The sequence below is a fragment of the Triturus cristatus genome, chromosome 5_2, assembly GCF_964204655.1.
Source record: "Triturus cristatus chromosome 5_2, aTriCri1.1, whole genome shotgun sequence".
Classification (NCBI taxonomy): Eukaryota; Metazoa; Chordata; class Amphibia; order Caudata; family Salamandridae; genus Triturus; species Triturus cristatus.
The window spans coordinates 983288118-983308987 of NC_140588.1; the positions used below are offsets into that span (position 1 = coordinate 983288118).

Sequence of the window (20870 nt, forward strand, 5' to 3'; positions counted from 1 at the left end):
GGGTGTTGCTGTCACTTGAAAGACCATGCAGTCCTTGTCCTATTAGCTGGTCAGGAATAGCATGCATCTTTAGTAGATTGGTGGTTGATGAGTTTCCAATCCAATCCGCATTTGTCACCCTTGGGTGTATCTGGGCACTGGGGTGCGAGGTCTCCATCAAAAACCCAGGTCTTGTGGAAACGGCGGGAAGAGACAAGCAGACAAATGCAAAACAGAGGAGGGCAGAACAACGAGTGAGCAGAAAAGGCTAAACAGAAGGCAGAAAAAAGAGCACAAAAAGGCAAAACAAAGGGCAGAAAAACCAGTAGTATAGCCCAAAACAGAGCAAGAAATGAGCAGTGGTGGCACAGAGGGCAGCAGCTAGACAGGCAGCATAGGGTAGCGGACTGCGGGCAAGCTGGACCAAAGAACTGTCTCAGGGGGAGCCCGCATGAGGACCTGCTCTGGTGTAGGAATAGTTGAGGGACATTCTTGAAGCTGCAAGTAGGCATCCTTGTATTACAGAAGTATATAGGAGACCAGTGCATAATTTGAGCCGGTGGTTTCAGGTGCTCGGCACCAGCTCTTAATTGTCAGCACCTGGCACTTATACAAACAGTGCCACTATGTGGCAGCTGTCATAATTCAGAGATTAGCATAATAGCAATTGTTTATTAATTCAGTTACCTGCTGCCCAAGCTATTTTTCTAGCTCTGGGTGCCTGGAATAGTCTGAATTGTCATGCTTGTAGCAGTGTGCTGGTTAGTAGTTGTGTAGGTACTGTCATTGGCAACGATGGCAGTGACAATGGGTGGTGCAAGCTGAAAAGGCTGCTCCAGCGGAAAAAGGGTAAATTTACATATCCTTCCTATGTAACAGACTTGTCATCACACTAACTCATTCATACATTAATTCATTGGTGGGGCCCATAACACCAACACTCATATGTCTCACTCGAATCTATGCACAGGAGAAAAAGCGCTGGACGCCTTATTACCTGTCAGGAGCAAATGTCTTTACACAATATACATTAACACCTATAGAATCCTGACTTTAACATCAAGGCACTCCACCACTTGGTCGACGGACCAATTAGTTGGACTGGTTGATGGTGATTTAGAATCCGCTAAACACAATTAAAGCCTAGGAACACTTTGATTAATCCTCAGTACCTAATTAAAGAACCACAAACTCCTTTCTTATTAATCCAAATCTTGTTTATCTAATATTAATTTAGCATTCAGGCAATATAGAATAAAACATGATTCAATTTATTTCACAGCGACATCAAATCTTTAGAGCATAAGCATCGATTTCGCCTTTCATTATATTTACCAAAATCTCAAGTTGGTGACCCTCCGATCACAGGATACCATATCCAAAATCACGGCTGCATTCTCCCGCATGGACTGTCCAACCCACGGCAATAATCCAGCATCAGATGGAAGAGCTTTCCCAAATTTCAAAGAACCCCAAGGTGAACCAGGGAAATCTTTGTCAGTTCAACGCAGACCCAACGCCATAGACGATCAGCCCAACGAGCCAACCCCCTTTCGCGGACAAGGGTTTTTATACCCTTTTCCCCCTTATTTTAGTTCAATGTGCAACAATGTTTGGGGTAGCCAGTGTTCTGATTGGCAAATTCAATTCAATTAGTAAGTTCTTGGAGTTTTCTCATGTTCGCCTGTTTTCCCATGAGACCGGGCATAGCAGAGAACAACTGTATATCCTTTAATGCGGGTCACAGGCGAAAGTTCTGAAGTAACAATAAGCAAGCCTCCTCGTACAGGTCCCTCATTGTCCCCCAGGTAGTTCACACTGTTCATCACTTGGCAGTCCTCCATGCTCCTATCCTTGACAAGGAACACACTGGTTCGGGGTTGAGGTCACTTGGAGATCTCCAGAGCCATCCGATTCTGCGCAGTAGCTATCGCGCTCACCTGACGGCGGCACCTTCGGAGCTCCATCTTAAGTACTGCTGCCTAGCAGGCCCGAATGCCAACTTAAGCAAAAACAGACATAACCGTAATTAGAATATAAAAATGAAGATTCTAATGTTTAATCGCACACTAATCCCAGTATACATTAATATTTCCTAGCTTGTATCAACATTATACAGCTATAATACTCACTATTCTGCAGCACTGGAAACACAAACCATCACAAAAGCAACATGAATCATGCAGTTTTCTATTTCACCACGTTCTAAAGTTAATTCGCGTACCACAGTTAATAATTTTGTTTTGCCATGCAACTAGCATTTTAGTCCCATGTGTATCTCGTGTTTATCAAGGTGCAAAGGTTGTATAGTCGTTCCACTCCACACTAGTTAGTACGAGTTAATGCTTAATATGGTTAAGAAATTAATTTCATGCAAAATAGGAGGTATACAAAATTTTGTTTTACCTGCTCCATCAATCCCCCCTTTGATGATTTTTAACATCGCCACTAATCACTAAATTGCCCAAAAAATTCTACAGAATTGGTTACTCAGTTCCCTTGCATTTGTTAGATTACATTCTAGTATTTCCCATATCATCTTCTCTTGTTTTCTTGTACATGTTTTCTTTCAATTCTTCGAGTTCCGTATCTTCTATTTCTCTTTCACTTATTTCTTTTTCTTTTCTTAACTTCTCTTTTTATCTTGTTTTGTAATTTTCGTCTTTTTAGACACATACATCCTAGCCTTAATATCAGTACTAATATTATCACACAGATCACTGGTATCCGTATTTTACCCACAAAAGAGCTACCTAACTTTGTTAGTAAATTCTTAATGGTAGAAAAACTTTTACCAAGTTTCTCCCAAACACTTTCAACCTTCAGTGGAACAATTTCTTCATGCAAATCAGTTATATTCTTAATATATTTCTTTAGATTTTGACTTTCGTCAGGAATGTAAGTGCAGCAATGTTGTACCTTCAGCATTCTGCAGGCTCCTCCCTCTTTGGCCAATATAATATCAAGGGCAAGTCGGTTTTGCATAATCATAGCTCTCATGGCAACCATCTCGGTATTCACCATTAAGAACCCTTCAGCTGTGCTTGTTGATAAGCGATCAACAACTGTGGACCATTTTCTAATTTTATGGGCATTCAGAGATATTCCAACTGCAGGTATTAGTGCTCCAAAAATATCCCCTATAATCTCTGACCAACTCTCCCTCCTTCTACGTGTTAGTTGTCTATCTATTTCGTGCAAACCATCCTCTCCCCAAAAATATTTCATGTGGGAAGGGAAGACCAGGCCTAGGTAGCGTGTGCCATACCAGTGGTCCGGTAACCTATATTAAGCCCTGTTCCCACAGATGTAATATATTCCAGGGAAAACAGGATCATTTCCTCCTTTAAATCCCCAACCTCCCATGATTTTATAGAAGTCATGGCATTCACTTGCCCTTACAAAGTAATTATCATAAACAGTGTTATCTCTACTGATGCACAATTTCCCTCTCTGGGGCCAATCTAAAGCCATTGCGGGATTTGTTTCTCCCTTCAAATGGTTTTCTTTTCTAGCATCCTAAAATGTTGTTTCCATCTTGTCCCCAGGCACCTTCCTTTGCATCTTAACTCTCCTCTCTTCTACCATATTCAGGAATGTCTTCTCTTCTTTCCTCAAGCTACAAGTAAGATTATTCTTAAACACTTCTTCTAAAGTTAATTCTCGCGTTTGCAGAAATAATTCACCTAATGTTCTACCAGGAATCGCCTTGTTTAGTTCAGGAACTACAGGTATCTGTGAGAAAACATTATCTACATCAGTATAATAGTATTCTAATTTCCCTGTTTTATAAAATAAACTAGCTAACACACTACAAGTTATCCCATATGTCAAACGAAGATGATGATAAGTGACACCTTATGACACGGATGCAGGTAACTGCATCCGAACTACATATTCGTACAGTAACTTTGAAAAAACATTATTAGAAAAGTCATTTATGGACTTATCCTTGTGAAATTCTGCTCTGTCTACCAATTTAGTAACATGAGTATCATCAATCTTTCCCTTGGTAGTTCCGTTCTCGGTGTGTTTTTCTATATCTTCAAATGTTACTCTAAATGAAAGTGTTATTGCTAATATGATCCAGACCAGCATTAGTAATCCTGTACAACAAAAACACATTTTACACCATCTTTGGAAAAACCCACATGTAGGTTTTCTACTTTCCGTGTTTGCCATTTCGAAAATGATCAGTGTCTTTTGACTTAACCTCTTCCATTCACAATTTACCTTTGTCTAAACCTAAGGCTTTTGAATGCCTATTCGGTTCTTTCCTGGTCAAGTGTCTTCTCCGGAGCTTTAATTCATTGAGTCTTCCTTTATCATTTTAATCCATGCATGGATAGTCTTTGTCTCTGTTTTTACAATCTTGGTTCAGAACTTCCTGATCATCCGTTTCTTCTCTGATGTCAGATAAGAGAACTCTCAGGATTTCCGAATCTTCTTCTTCAACCACTTCCTGCACAGTCACTCCAAGACTTTCTTGGCTATCTGCTTCCTCTTGTATATCAGGAATGCCACATCTGCCATTCCGGTGACTTTTACTTCTGGTTCGGTTTCTTTATCCTTTTTGATCCTTGCAAGTGGTTCTGATCAGCGTCTTTTGATGTTACTTGACTAGACACTAGTTCAGCATTAGAGGATTTTATTCTCGTTAATCGGTATCTCAATCTTTTAAGTTTGTTGGGCCAAATTTCCTCTTTTGACATCCTCTTTAACTTTGTTCCTTTCCCTTCTCGCTCCGTTTTCCAAGCTCTCTTCCTTAAAGTTCTTCCTCCTTTGCTTTCTTCTTCACACTCTTCGGATTCAGTATCGGTCTGGCTATTACTTTCTTTGGATTTTATTCTCAAGACCTCAGGTTCACTATCTACATTTATCCCTCCTCATGTTTCTTCCACGCAATCTTCCTGCTGACTAACTGTCCCTTTGTCTACCTGGGTGTGTGTCGTCCCTACACCTCCTCGGGGGTCTTCCGCAATGCTCTTACCCTCACTCTCTGTATCTAATTCCTCACCTTCTATTTCTATGATTTCAGGTGGGATTTCTCTTGTGCTTGTACTTGGTGCTTCCCTATCAAAGATTTCTTGTTTAGTTTCTCCAGTATTTTCATTTATTCCTTCTTGTATTCCCACTTGTTCTGTCTCCGATTCAGAACTGGTATCTGAAATTTCCAGTCGTCTCCTTAATGGTATATTCTCCTGCCCCACTACTGGGCTCAAATCCGCTTCTCCTGTTTTTGGGCTTCGTCTTATTCTTGTTTCTTCGGACTCTGATTCAGAGCTGGTCTCTGACTCTTCCAGATGCTCGTCTTCAGATCGATTTACAGGACCAGGGACTCGAAGAGTGTGACTGGCATGAATCCAATTCTTTACCTTGGCACACTTCTCAGCCGTCGTCGTGGTCAGAATCACTTTACGTGGTTTCCCCCAGCGTGGAACCAGACAATTTCTTCTTCGGTGTACTTTGATGCGTACCCAATCCTCCGGACTTAAGTCATAAGCGAGCTTCTTTTCAAGAGTGGTCGCATCTGGTCCAACCTGATGAAACACAGAATGAACTGTATCAGCCAACCCCTTGCAATAATCCAAGACGAAGTCATCAGATATAGGCAGCAGTTTGTTGACCGGAATGAAAACATGTCGCATTACTCTACCCATGATAATTTCATGGGGGCTCAGACCAGTGCTAATAGTCTTAAGCACATGAGGCAAGACGTCTGGCCATTTGTGACCTGTGGCCAAACACATTTTCCCCAATCTGTTCTTTATGGTGCCATTCATTTGTTCCACCACTCCAGAAGCCTCTGGTCGATAGGCACAATGTAGTTTCTGTTGTACATTCAATTCTTCACAAATCAGTTTTATAATCTCATTTTGGAAATGCTTTCCTCTATCTGATTCAATTGTTACTGGTAATTCAAACCTAGGAATGAACTCTCTCAATAGAAGTTTTGCTACTGTAACTCCATCACTCCTTCTGGTCGGGTAAGCCTCCACCTAACGTGAAAACAGGCAGACAAACACCAGTACATATCTTAACCGGTTACATGGGGGGCATTTCGATTAAATCGATCTGCATTCTAGTAAAAGGACCTCCCTCCCGTCCTATGGTTCCCAAACTCACCACTATTTTCCTTCCTGGATTATATTGCTGGCATGTAAGGCATCTCTGACAAAGGCTGTCAGCTACAAGTCTAAACATTGCATTATACCAGGTCTGTTTGAAAAGTCTAATCATGGCATCCCTGCCTATGTGAGCCTGCCCATGGTACATCCGTGCCATAGTAGAGATCATGCTATCGGGCATTACTGGTCTTCCATCACGATAAACCCAAACTCTGTCTGCCTCTCGTGGTGCACATCCTGATTTAATCCACTGTTTCTTTTCCTCCTCTCCTGCCTCTTCCTGCAACTGCCTCACCTCATCCCATGTACTCAGTGTTAGTAAAAAGCAAGGGACATGACTCCAAATTCCTTCTCACTGTTACGATTTAATGAGTTTTGATTTCGCGCACAATATTGCGCTATGTCATTGGCAAACTCATTGACAGCTGACACATAGTCTGTTCCCTTTGAATGCGCTGCACATTTTATAACTGCGATTTGCTTAGGCAGCTGTATCGCCTCAAGTAATGTTCCAACCATTTCTGCATTTTTGGTTGGTGTTCCCCTCGACGTCAAGAAACCTCTTTGGAACCAAATTTGACCAAAGTCGTGCACCACTCCAAACCCATACTGACTGTCAGTCACCACAGTGACTCGCAGATTCATATAATCAGTGCAAACAACTCAGCAACTTGGGCGGATCTTACTCCTTTCAAACAAGATGCTTCCAACACAGCCGCTACAGTGCACACAGCATACGCAGCACTCAAAATTCCTTCTCCAGTACGCAGACATGACCCATCCACAAACATCACATAGTCACTCTCTTTCAGGGGCACATCTTTTATATCTGGACGTGGTTTGGCGCAGAAATCAAGTACTTCTTGATCAACCTCGTCCTTCACTTCCACATTCACAGCATCAGATAGTAATGTCTATGGATTCACATTAAGGCTCCTTGAAAGACTCACATTTGTAGCACCCAAAATGACCTTTTCATATTTCGTTAGACGACTGTGCGTCATGAACTGCGTTCAGCTCCTTGTCAAACGGATTGCAACATTATGGGGCACAAACACACTCATAGGATATCCTATCACAATTCCTTCACTCTGTTCCAAACTCTTTCAAGTGGCCGCCACAGCTTTCAAACAACCAGGCAAAGCCACGGCTATGGGATCAAGTACAGCCGAAAAATATGCGATCGGTCGTCTGTCTTCCATGCCTTTGTACCAACACAGAAAGCGCACATCCATCTCTCTCACTGCATTAGAGCTCAAATTCCTTTACGTAATCAGGCATTCCAAGAGCTGGTGCTTCACACAAGCTGTCTCTCAATTGTCTAAAGGCCGTCATCTCTTCTTTATTCAACTCAAGGGGATCTTTCACATCACATTTTGTCAAGCGTACCAATGGTTTTGCAATCAGAGAAAATTTGCTGATCCACTGGCGACAATATCCTACCATACCAAGAAACATTCTAACTTCTCTCTGTGTCATGGGTGCTCTCATTCCTTTTATTATTCTGATCCCGTCCACAGTCCCCTTTCTCAGACCCTTCTCGATCTTATGGCCTAAGTATTGTACTTCTTTCTGACAAAACTGTAACTTTGGGGATAGTTTGAGTCCTCCAGCCGCCAAGTGATTTAACAGTGCAACTGTGTCCATTACACACGCCTCTTGTGTCTTCGATGCCACTAATAGGTCATTGATGTATTGTACGAGCACTGAACTTTCGGGCAATTTTAAATCTTCAAGGGACTTCTTTAGGATCTGATTAAATATCGATGGACTTTCTGAATACCCCTGAGGGATATGGCACCACGCCAAAATAAGCAAAAATTTGTTGGCTATCCGGGTGCAATGGGATAGAAAAGAAAGCATGACACAGGTCAATGACTGTGTACCATTCCGCATCATGGGGAATCTGATATACGATTACCAAAGGGTTCGGTACAATGGGACAGCATGGAACAACGATTTTATTCACTTTTCTCAAATCCTGTACTATCCTAAAAGTCCCATTCGGTTTCTTCAAACCCATGATCGGAGAATTACATGGACTACTCATTATTTCTCTCAGAAATCCTTGTTCAATCATTCTGTCAATTACAGGCGTTACTCCTGCAATTATTTCTGGTGTCAGTTTATACTGAGGAATATTCGGGTAATTTACTCCTTCCTTTACAATTATTTTCACAAGATCTATTCTTGTCATCAATCCAATATCTTCTCCTGTGAAAGCCCATACTTCGGGTTTCACGGTTTTCTTCAACTCTTGAGGCAATCCCTCCAGATCAAATACAACGAATGCCTCAGTGATTTAAGGTTCTAAGTTTGCCATAGTCATTCTATACAGTACATCCTCATCAGGAGTTTCAAACGCTATGCCATCCGGGGTGCAGAAAACAGTGCAGTTCATTTTGCACAACAGATCTCTCCCCAACCGATTTACAAGGCTAGTGTCACACACGACAAATCGATGCATGTCGGTGAATTTCCCTATGTTCGAGGCATATGAGCTGCAGATTACACACTGTGCATAGATCGCCATCTGGTATTGGGCCCGGATGTTTCCACTTGTTTTTGTCTTGGAAAGTCTTTGGAAGTCACGAGGTATGTGACTCCTCCTTTGGATCATAGTGCGCATGGGCTTCGGCTCCATCCTCAGATTGTTTTTTTCTGCCATCGCCATCAGATGTGTTCTCGCGTTCCAGCTCGGAACCGTTAACGGTTTCTCTTCGACGTGCAATCCTTCCCATCTCGACGGTATTGTTTCGATCACGTTTCCAACCACACGCGCCCTTCCACTCGAAGTCTTCGATTCCGGTCATTGATGAAGGCCTTCGGGCCGACCAGGGCCTCATCTCCGGCTCATGGAAAGGACCCCATTTAAAAAGTGCCCTCGATGTGGGTCGAAGTTTCCCCACACCGACCTACATGAGGTGTGCAACCTCTGCCTCTCACCGGAGCACGAGGCCAGGGACTGGCCAGCTTGTGCCTCCTGTCCGCTCCAAAAAGACCATCCGGGACCGACGAGCTCGAAGAACAATGGCGCGCTCGTCATCTTCGATTCGATCCTCGACGACATCTTTCAAGAGGGCGTCGATGTTCCGGAGCAGGGTCCACTCGAGGAAGCCATCATCAGCGCCTCCGAAGCAGACGATTCAGACGTCGAAGACATCACTCCAGCTCAAAGGGCCGTGAGTACAGATGTCGACCCCGACCCACCCACCCCCTCCACAATGTCGAAAAAGGCTTCGGTAACACCCCCACCTTCGGGCCCAGGTGCACGCCGAGACACTGCTTCCCATGCCCCGCCTTCGGGCCCGGTAAAGAAGCCTGCAAAGCCTTTAGGCGACTCTGGCTTGAGTCAGCCTACCCTCGGTACCGACAAGCCAACTCCGGCACCAAAGAAAAAGGAGTCTTCGACAACATCCACGCCAACCGCTGCTCCCACACCTAAGCACTCGGCATCGAAGGTCTGCACCAGCTCTTCGGCATCGACAACACCCTCGGAGCCGACTAAAAGCCGCCCGCCGAAAGGCCCCGACACTTCCAAACAAAACCTCGGAACCGAAAAAACAGCACCCGGTTCCAACTCTCAAAGACACTGCAAAACCACACGGTTCCAAGACTAGAACCGCTACCGAGGCGACGCCCAAAAAATTTACGGCACCGAAGCCCTCAGCACCGATGGATCGGTCTCCCACAGATGAACTTTTTCGACCAGATCCAACACAAAAGACTCTAATGAAGGATCCTTAGACTGGTCATTTAATGCTCAGTATCAAAAAGAAAAAAAACACTACACATGTCTGCACCTGGTCCACCACCAAAGAAGGGAGATTTTGCCACCTCTCCATTAAGGATTCCTTCTCCTCTTCCTCCTCCTTCTCCTCCTCCTCCTCCTCCTCTCCTACCACACCGCTCTCCCACACCATCACCTACCCCAATAGATGATGATGATGACACATCAGATGATCAACCCCTCCTGGCTCCCCTGACCCCTGGGATGATTATAGTGTCCCAGATGTCCCTTACACCCCACAAGATGATATTTATCCCTCCATGCTTCATCTCCCCCTCCCCCCCTCAGAGGACAATATCTGGTTCAACCAGCTCCTTCAACAAGCTGCTCAATACCACGGGTGGCTTTGCATACAGAACCAGTAGAGGAGGAATTCCTTATGGATACCTTTGACAGCACACAAAGGTCCACCGCAACATTACCCATGCATAAAGGGGTCATTAAGCACGCCACAGAAATAATTAAAGATCCAGTCAGGGCTCTGGTCTTTAACCCAAGGATAGAGAAAAAATATAAAGCTGCCCCTCCTGACCCAGTATACATTAAGGGCCCCGCACCACTAGACTCACTAGTAGTCTCTAACGCCGGAAGAGGGCAATTTCACAAACGTCAGGTGACACACCACCACCAGACAAGGAATCCAAACTCCTAGACGCCTCCGGCAAACGCACAGCGTCACAGGCAGCAAATATTTGGCGCAAGCGCTCCTAGCCAGATATGACAGGGCACATTATGACAAACTTGAGTCTATAATGCAGCACCTCCCTGACAAATACAAAAACAGGGCCAGTGAACTAATCCATGAGGGTAAAACTATCACCAATACCTCTATTCGCTGTGCCCTAGATGCAGCAGACACCGCCTCAAGGGCAATCAACACCAGTGTCCTTTTGCGCAGGCATGCCTGGTTACGGATATCAGGTTTTAAACCAGAAGTCCAGAGTTCTATACTAAATCAACCTTTTGATGAGCAACACTTATTTGGGACAAACGTAGACGTATCCCTCGAAATAATGGAAAAGGATACAGACACTGCCAAACCTATGGGAGCCTTGCAATCGCAAGCTCCCAGACGATCCTTTCGTCGCTCATCATTCAGAAGCACCCATCGAGGCTACTCCTCAGACAGCCCTTCCACCTCTTACAAAGCTCACGCACAATCCACCTTTGCTAGAGGTTACCAAAGGGGTGGTTACAGGGGAATAACAGCAAAGGCTGAGGCAAAAATAAGAACTCCCGCTCTGCCTCCATACCTACCCCATGACTTCCCTCCACTTCCCCCTGACTATTCCACTCCAGTCGGGGGAAGACTCCACCAATTTCTCCCTGCCTGGATAAACATCACTTAAGACAGGAGGGTCCACAAGATAATTCAATCAGGCTACTGTCTCGAACTAACATCTACCCCCCAACCCCCCCCCCACCCAAACACCGTCCAATGTCACAAGAACATCTGTCACTTTTAAAGCAGGAGGTAATCTCCCTCCTACAAAAGAGTGCAATAGAACCAGTTCCCCTGCACCAACAAAACAAGGGAGTCTACTCCCTTTATTTCCTCATACCAAAAAAGGACGGATCTCTAAGGCCTATTTTAGACCTCAGACCACTAAACATTTACATACATTCAGACCATTTCCACATGGTCACACTTCAGCAGGTCCTCCCTCTGCTGTCCCAGGGCGACTTCCTTGCTACTCTAGACCTCAAGGACGCCTATTTCCACATTCCTATTCACAACGCTCACAGAAAATATCTAAGATTTGTAGTGGACGGTCAGCACTATCAATTCAAGGTGCTCCCATTCGGAGTCACCACAGCACCAAGAGTGTTCACCAAGTGTCTAGCAGTAGTGGCAGCACATCTAAGAAGACAAAACATGCATGTCTTCCCATACCTAGACGATTGGCTCATAAAAGCCAAATCGTACAATCCGTGTGTACAGCACACTCACACCACTATTCAACAACTTCATGATCTGGGATTCACAATAAATCACCCCAAGTCCCAGCTCCAACCGTCCCACACGCAACAATACCTCGGTGCCACAATAGACACCTCAAGAGTGCTCGCCTATCCCAGTCCCGCCAGAATAGCAAGCATGCAAGCTCTTCTCACCAGATTCCAACCGCAACACTCTCTTCCAGCTCGAGTGTTCATGCAACTCTTAGGGATGATGGCCTCTTGCATATTCATAGTACCTCATGCAAGACTCCAGATGCGTCCTCTCCAAGAGTGCTTAGCACGCCAATGGAACCAGGCTCAAGGTCAGCTGACTGATCTGGTGTTGGTAGACGGTCGTACCCATCGCTCTCTGCAGTGGTGGAACACCAAAAACCTTTCCAAAGGGTGACCGTTCCTTGAGCCAGTTCCTCAAATAGTCTTAACAGCGGACGCATCGCTCTCCGGCTGAGGAGCTCACCTACTACATCACACCATGCAAGGCAGATGAACACCTCAACAAAAACTACTTCACATCAACCATTTGAAGTTACTAGCCATCTTCCTAGCCCTGAAAGCTTTTCAAAAACATATATCGGGCAAGACTGTCTTAGTCCGCACCGACAACATGACAGCCATGTATTACATCCAGAAGCAAGGCGGGACACACTCTCTGCAGCTCTCTCAACTTGCACAGAGCATATGGAGGTGGGCTATACCTCAGAAAATTTTTCTCCTAGACCAACATGTCCCGGGAGTCCAAAACACAATAGCCGACCTCTTGAGTCGTCCAACAGAACAAATCCACGAGTGGGAACTTCATTCACAAGTTTTTCAACCGTTTTTTCAGACTTGGGGGGCAACCACAGATAGACCTCTTCGCCACCCAAGAAAACGCCAAATGCCCAAACTTCGCCGCCAGGTATCCTCGCCCATTGTCCAAAGGCAATGCGATATTGATGAATTGGTCAGGCAGATTTGCGTATGCTTTTCTGCCTCTCCCACTCATGCCACTAGTGGTGTGCAAACTACAGCAACACTCATTAACGCTCATCCTAGTTGCTCCAACTTGGGCCAGACAGCCATGGTACACCACACTGCTGGAACTCTCAGTAGTTACGCAACAAAAACTACACCTCTCTCCACGCCTCTTAACCCAGAATCATGGAGAAATCCAACACCCAGACCCAGCTCAGCTCAACCTAGCGATATGGCTCCTGAAGTCCTAGAATTCGGTTACCGTAACCTTCCTCCTGACTGTATGAACGTCCTCAATGAAGCTAGACGGCCTACCACTAGAGCACTCTATGCAGCCAAATTGAAAAGATTTGTGGTATACTGCCATAACAATAACACTAATCCCCTAGATGCGTCTATCCAACACATCATAGGCTACTTACTACACCTCCAAAGATGCAACCTAGCCTATACCTCCATCAGATTGCATCTGGCTGCCATAGCAGCATATCTACAAAATAGACAACACCTATCACTTTTCAGAGTACCTGCCATAAATGCCTTTATGGAAGGACTCAGGAGAATAATTCCCCCCAGAGTACCACCTTCCCCTGTGTGGAATTTGAACATCGCTCTCACAAGACTAATTGGGCCTCCATTTGAACCTTTACATAAATGTGAGTTACAATTCTTAACATGGAAAACTGCGTTCGAGGCATATGAGCTGCAGATTGTACACTTAGCATAGATCGCCATCTGGTGTTGGGCCCGGATGTTTGCAGTTTGTTTTTGTTCTTTGGACAGTCTTTGGAAGTCACGAGTTCGGTGACTCCTCCTTCGGTCCCTCCTCCTTCAGTCCGTACTGCGCATGGGCTTCGGCTCCATCCTCAGATTGTTTGTTTTTTTCCGCCATCGGGCTCGGATGTGATACTTCGTGCTCCGGCTTCGAACTTCTATGGTTCCAGCCTCGACGGAAAATCCTCGTTCTTCGAGTTTCTTCATCTATCTTCATCTCTCGAAGCGGCACTTTTCTCCATTCCGCACATCGGCACCGGCCTTCGGGCCCTCCTCGACTCCGGTCCCGGCCGATGGAAAGGACTCCGTTCAAAAAGTGCCCAAAATGTGGGTCTAAATTTCCCCACACCGACCTCCATCAGGTGTGTAACCTTTGCCTCTCTCCAGAACACGAGGCTAGAGACTGCCCCGCCTGTAAGTCTTTTCGATCAAAAAAGACCATCCGGGATCGAAGAGCTCGACGCACCATGGCGCACCCATCTACCGCAGCTCCACCGGACATCTTCGGAGACGACACCGGAGCTTCGGGGCAACAACACACCGAGCAGGAGGAAGACGTCGTCAGCGCTTCCGAGGCCGACGACTCCGACGTGGAGGACATCACACCGGCGCAGAGGGTCGTGAGTACTCTACCCCCTCCCACCCCCGCGCCCAAAACCAGAGAGACTCAGGTTACACCCTCGCCTGCAGGCCTGGGTAAAACCAAGCACACAGCTTCTATCACCCCACCTTCGGGCCCGGTGTCGAAGCCTCATAAGTCTCACGGCAGCTCGGGCTCGAGCCAGCCGACCCCTGGTGCCGATAAACACCGTCCGGCACCGAAGAAAGTGACGCCCAGCTCGACTCCGAAGCCACCGGTGCCGACGCCTGGACTCTCGGTGCCGACAAAACACAAACACAAATCCCTCGGCACCGACGCTCCGGCGTCGAAAACTACTTCGACGCCGAAAAAACCAGAGGTTCCAAAAAGGCATGGCGCAGAGAAACCATCAAAATCCTCGGCTCCGAAAACATCGGCGCCAGCGGACGATTCGGTGCCACTGGACCTCTTTACACCAGATCCTTTACAAAAGACCTTATTTAAGGATCCAAAGACTGGGCTATTGACTTTAGCTGTCAAGAAAAGACGTCTTGACACACCGGCTCCTCCTCCACCGCCCAAGCGGAAGGACTCTGCTACTTCTCCTCTCAAAGTCCCCTCCCCACTACCTCTTCCTCCCCCTCCTCCACCTCTTCCACCCCCTCCCAGGTCTCCGCCACCCTTGCCTCATCATTCCCCGACCCCATCCCCAGATCCGGATTACGGGGATCCAGATTATGACCCGGCGGACGCCTCAATGGACCCCACTCCACCGGGGACCCCAGACCCATGGGAAGATTACCAAAACCCTGACATACCGGATGTGCCTCAGGACGACCTATACACATCCAGGCCGTCTCCCCCAGAGGACTCATTAGGGTTTCACCACTTAGTGCAGCACACTACCATGGGGTGGAAATGCATAGTGAACCAGTGGAAGACGACTTCTTACTGGATACATTTGATATTCAGGATAAGTCCACAGCTATCTTGCCCATGCTTAAGGGTGTCACCAAGCATGCTGCAGAGGTGTTCAAAGACCCTGTCAGGGCCAGGGTCTTAAACCCTAGAATAGAAAAAAAGTATAAGGCGGCACCCACAGACCCTACATACATTAAGGGCCCTGCTCCCTTAGATTCCCTAGTTGTGTCCACAGCTAGAAAGCGGTCTAACTCCCAGTCCTCAGGAGAGGCCCCACCGCCAGATAAGGAATCCAAACTTCTAGACGCGTCTAGCAAACGCACCGCCTCGCAAGCCGCGAACATCTGGCGCATTGCGAATACACAAGCGCTGCTTGCGCGCTATGACAGAGCACACTACGATGAGCTTGAGGCTCTTATGCAGCACCTCCCAGAAAAAAACAAACGCAAAGCTCATGACCTGATACAGGAGGGTAAGCTAATTACTAACACCTCCATTAAATGTGCTCTCGATGCAGCCGACACTGCTTCTAGAGCCATAAATACTAGTGTCCTGCTTCGTCGTCATGCCTGGCTCAGGATCTCAGGGTTCAAGCCTGAAGTCCAGGCATCCATACTAAATCACCCCTTTGACCAACAAAATCTCTTCGGGCCAAAGGTAGACGAAGCATTAGAAAAAATGAAAAAGGACACAGACACAGCAAAGTCTATGGGGGCATTACAATCACAGACCCCTAAACGCTCCTTTCGACGCTCATCCTTTCGTAGCACAGGCAGAGGCTACTCCACCGATAGCGCCTCTACCTCCTACAAGTCCCCTCCTCAAAATACCTTTTCAAAGGGCTACCAAAGGGGTGGTTACAGAGGCAACAACAATAAGGGCAGGGGCAAAACTAACACCACCCGTTCTGCCACCCCGCCCGCACAATGACTTCCCTCCGCTCCCCCCAGACCATCCCACTCCGGTCAGGGGCAGACTACAAAACTTTATCCACGCATAGGAATCCATAACATCGGACAAATGGGTGACCCAAATTATTCGGTCAGGGTACTGTCTCGAGCTAACATCTACCCCACCCAATATCCCACCAAGGCACCGTCCAATGTCTCAAGAACATTCCACACTGCTCAAACAGGAGGTGCTCTCCCTCCTCCAAAAACACGCTATAGAGCAGGTCCCCGTCAATCAGCAAAATCTAGGGGTCTACTCTCTGTATTTCCTAATACCGAAGAAAGACTGGACCCTGAGGCCCATTCTGGACCTCCGGCCTCTAAATGCATACATACATTCAGACCATTTCCACATGGTCACCCTACAACAAGTCCTCCCGCTCCTCTGCCAGGGAGACTTTCTCACTACCTTGGATCTGAAAGACGCATACTTTCACATTCCAATACACCCTTCTCACAGGAAGTACCTCAGGTTTGTGGCGGACGGTCAACATTACCAGTTCACAGTTCTCCCCTTCGGGGTCACCACCGCACCACGGGTGTTTACCAAATGCCTAGCAGTTGTAGCAGCACACCTCAGACGTCAACATATTCACGTCTTCCCTTACTTAGACGACTGGCTCATAAAAGCCGCGTCCTACAACCAATGTGTGCAACATACCAACAGCACCATTCAACTGCTCCACCAGCTAGGCTTCACGGTGAACTACCAAAAGTCCCACCTCCTACCATCTCACACAAAGCAATATCTCGGGGCCACTATAGACACCTCCAAAGGTATTGCCTATCCAAACTCAGCCAGAATCGCAAGCATACAAGCCTTGCGCCAAATGTTCCTTCCTCAACACTCTCTTCCAGCAAGAGTGTTTATGAAGCTCATAGGGATGATGGCATCTTGCATTTTCATAGTGCCCCATGCAAGACTCCACATGCGTCCACTCCAAGAGTGCCTTGCACAACAGTGGAACCAGGCCCAGGGACAGCTGACGGATCTGGTGTTGGTGGACGGCCGCACCCATCACTCTCTGCAGTGGTGGAACACCACAAACCTTTCCAAAGGGCGGCCGTTCCTAGACCCGGTTCCTCAGGTGATTCTAACTGCGGACGCATCGCTCTCCGGCTGGGGAGCGCACCTCTTACACCTCACAATGCAAGGTCTATGGACGCCACGGCAAAAGACGCTCCACATCAACCATCTGGAGCTCTTGGCGATCTTTCTAGCCCTAAAATCTTTTCAAAAACAGATTTCGGCCAAAGCAGTCCTCATTCGCACAGACAATATGACTGCAATGTATTATATCCAAAAACAGGGGGGGGGGGCACTCTCCCCAGCTCTCCCGCTTAGCCCAGAGCATATGGAGATGGGCAATTCCTCAAAACATCTTTCTCCTGGCACAGCATGTTCCAGGCGTACAAAACACCATGGCAGATCTGCTCAGCAGACAAACGCAACAACTACACGAATGGGAACTGCATCCACAGGTTCTTCGCCCATTCTTCCAAAAGTTGGGGCATCCTCAGATAGACCTCTTCGCCACCCACGAAAACAAAAAATGCCCAAGCTTCGCCGCCAGATACCCACACCCATTGTCCAAAGGCAATGCGATATGGATGAACTGGTCAGGCAAATTTGCATACGCCTTTCCACCTCTCCCGCTAATTCCATTAGTGGTAAGGAAGCTACAACAGCACTCCCTCACACTCATTCTGGTAGCTCCAACATGGGCCAGGCAGCCGTGGTACACCACACTACTACAGCTCTCGGTGGTACCACATCAAAAACTGCACCTGTCCCCATGCCTCCTAACTCAGAACCATGGAGAAATCAGGCACCCGGACCCAGCTCAGCTCAACCTTGCGATCTGGCTCCTGAAATCTTAGAATTTGGGTACCTTAACCTTCCCCCTGATTGCATGAACATTATCAAGGAAGCCAGACGTCCTACCACTCGAGCATGCTATGCCGCAAAGTGGAAGAGATTTGTGGTTTACTGCCGTGACAATACAATCAACCCTTTAGATGCATCCATTCAGCACATCATATGCTATCTGCTCCATCTTCACTGGTGTAACCTGGCATATTCATCCATACGCCTACACCTAGCAGCGATTGCTGCTTATCTACAAAACAGACAGCATTTATCACTGTTCAGAGTGCCCGCTATTAAAGCCTTTATGGAAGGCCTTAAACGAGTAATTCCTCCCAGGGCACCACCTTCCCCTGTATGGAATCTAAATGTAGTTCTTACAAGGCTTATGGGTCCGCCCTTCGAACCAATGCATAAATGTGAGCTACAGTTCCTCACCTGGAAAACAGCTTTCCTCGTAGCTATCACTTCCCTTAGAAGGGTTGGTGAAATACAAGCGTTCACTATACAGGAACCCTTCTTACAAATACATCACAGCAAAGTGATACTTCGTACAAATCCAAAGTTTCTGCCCAAGGTCATTTCCCCCTTCCATCTCAATCAATCGGTGGAATTACCTGTCTTTTTCGCGCAACCTCAATCTGTTGCGGAAAGGGCTCTACACACACTTGATGTTAAGAGGGCTTTACTGTACTACATACAGAGAACACAACCTTTCAGGAAAACTAAACAATTGTTTGTTTCCTTCTCTCCACCACATAAAGGCAACCCCATCTCTAAATCAGGGATAGCTAGGTGGATTGTAAAGTGCATACAAATTTGCTATCAAAAGGCAAAAAGAACATTATCTGTTCCACCTAAAGCCCACTCTACTAGAAAGTTAGGGGCTTCTATGGCTTTTCTAGGGAACATACCCTTAGATGACATCTGCAAAGCAGCCACGTGGTCAACACCGCACACCTTCACAAAACATTACTGTGTAGACGTGCATTCCAAGCAACAAGCTAATGTGGGCCAGGCTGTACTAAAGACACTTTTTCAAACCGCTGCAACGGATACCGGTGGTCGCCGCTAAGGTTGGGTACTGCTATATAATCTATGCTAAGTGTACAATCTGCAGCTCATATGCCTCGAACGGAATATGCTACTTACCAGTATGCATCTGTTCTTGGCATGTAGAGCTGCAGAGTTGTACACGCCCACCCGCCTCCCCGGCTACCTGTATCCGTTCCAGTCCATCTTATTTAGATACAACACACATGGGTTTCTCACTGTTATTGCTACGCTCCATCATTTCCCTGTTGGCGAAAAACAATCTGAGGATGGAGCCGAAGCCCATGCGCAGTACGGACCGAAGGAGGAGTCACCGAACTCGTGACTTCCAAAGACTGTCCAAAGAACAAAAACAAACTGCAAACATCCGGGCCCAACACCAGATGGCGATCTATGCTAAGTGTACAACTCTGCAGCTCTACATGCCAAGAACAGATGCATACTGGTAAGTAGCATATTCCTTTCCTTGTAGCCATTACTTCTCTACGAAGAGTTAGTGAACTACAAGCACTAACCATTCAAGAACCCTTTCTCCAGATGCATCTTACTAAAGTTGTTCTCCGGACAAATCCTAAATTCCTCCCTAAAGTCATTTCTCCCTTCCACCTCAATCAATCTGCAGAGCTGCCGGTATTCTTCTCGCAGCCACAAACAGTTGCAGAAAGAGCTCTTCACACCTTAGATGTCAAAAGATCACTACTATACTACATAGAGAGAACAAAACCCTTTCGTAAGACCAAACAATTATTCGTGTCTTTCTCACCACCACACAAAGGCAACCCCATATCAAAATCTGGGATAGCTAGGTGGATTGTCAAATGCATACAGATTTGTTACCATAAAGCAAAACTTACATTATCTGTTCCTCCTAAAGCCCACTCTACACGAAAGATAGGGGCGTCAATGGCATTTTTAGGAAACATTCCTTTAGATGATATCTGCAGAGCAGCTACATGGTCTACACCACACACATTCACTAAACACTACTGTGTTGATGTGCAAACTAAACAACAACTAGTGTGGGCCAGGTTGTACTCAAAACACTATTTCAAACTACTGCAACAGATACTGGTGGTCGCCACTAGGGGTGGATACTGCTTTACAATCTATGCACAGTGTATAATCTGCAGCTCATATGCCTCGAACGGAATATGCTACTTACCGGTATGCATCTGTTCTTGGCATGTAGAGCTGCATATCAACACACGCCCACCCGCCTCCCCGGCTACCTTTCTCTGTTCCAGTATTATCCTACTCAGATAGACCACACATGGGCTTCTTCCCTGTATCTTACTAAGCACCATCATTTCCCTGCTGGCGAAAGACAATCTGAGGATGGAGCCGAAGCCTATGCGCACTATGATCCAAAGGAGGAGTCACATACCTCGTGACTTCCAAAGACTTTCCAAGACAAAAACAAGTGCAAACATCCGGCCCAACACCAGATGGCGATCTATGCACATTGTGTAGATCTGCAGCTCTACATGCCAAGAACAGATGCATACTGGTAAGTAGCATATTCCATTAACCTTTACCGGATCTGTAAGATAAGTTTTTTTTTCTGTCTGTTTGAGACTCCAACTACTTGGATTGTTTCACCAGAGAGAGGAAGATTTTTAACGTCAGCTGACCTAACAGTTGAACGAGTAGCACCAGTATCCACTAGGAAAGTAATGTTTTCTTCATTCACCTTTCCATCCACAAAGGGTCCTGTCTGGTCTACCTCTAGAATTGCGCCAAGTACGCACACCTCTTACTCTCCTAGGCACCGTCAATAACTCTCTTCTGACTCACTCATCGCGTTGCAGCCAATACTGCGAAACAGCACTAGCGCACGGTAGCTTTGTTACCTGTTCTTAGGTGTAGAATCCTGTCTCATTACTGTATCTCTGAGGATTTACGTGCTGTGGAA

At 46.5% G+C, this 20870-nt stretch overlaps 1 protein-coding gene across 1 annotated transcript in view; it reads left to right on the top strand.

Annotated features, from left to right (window-relative positions):
- MAGT1 (magnesium transporter 1) overlaps positions 1-20870 on the top strand; it is a 143918-nt gene that overhangs the window by 109388 nt on the left and 13660 nt on the right. The gene's annotated exons all lie outside the window — the stretch shown is intronic.